Here is a 587-nt window from a genome sequence, read left to right on the forward strand (position 1 = left end):
AAAAAAAAAAAAAAAAAAAACCTGTGTATCTACCACCCAGCTGAAGAAATAGATCACTACCAATATCATTAAAGCCACCACTAAGTTTGTCCCCAGCTGGACAAAGGCAACTTGAAAATAAGTGGTCATGGTGACTTGAGGTGCCCAAGAATATGCTATATGAGTCTCCAGAGACTACCATGGCCAGCAATGTGCTATACAGATCCTGGGATTATTATGCCCGATGATACCCTATGTGGATTCCAGAGGTTACTGTGTCCAAGGATATATCATGAATCTTCAGAGGTCACCCTTGAAAGCAGCTCAAAACAGGATAATCTGGGGGAGCCAATCCAGTCCTAACCCCAAATAGCTGCTACAAATAATCCAAAGGTCTGTGCTAGAGCTCTGTGGGAGGCTAACCCAGTCCTTGTGGCTCATAGAGATGCCATGTCAAGTTCTAAATGCCACAAGAAACCTCACTCAGCTTTGATCTTCTCACCTGGTATTCTGCTTCCCTGCTGCCTGCCACTCAGTATGCCAAGTATTAAAAACTGGGTGTAGTTATGGAGGTTATTCATTTAGGATTATGCCAAGAACCCAGGAAT

The sequence above is a fragment of the Lipotes vexillifer genome, unplaced genomic scaffold (genome assembly GCF_000442215.2).
Source record: "Lipotes vexillifer unplaced genomic scaffold, Lipotes_vexillifer_v1.1 scaffold107, whole genome shotgun sequence".
Lineage (NCBI taxonomy): Eukaryota > Metazoa > Chordata > Mammalia > Artiodactyla > Lipotidae > Lipotes > Lipotes vexillifer.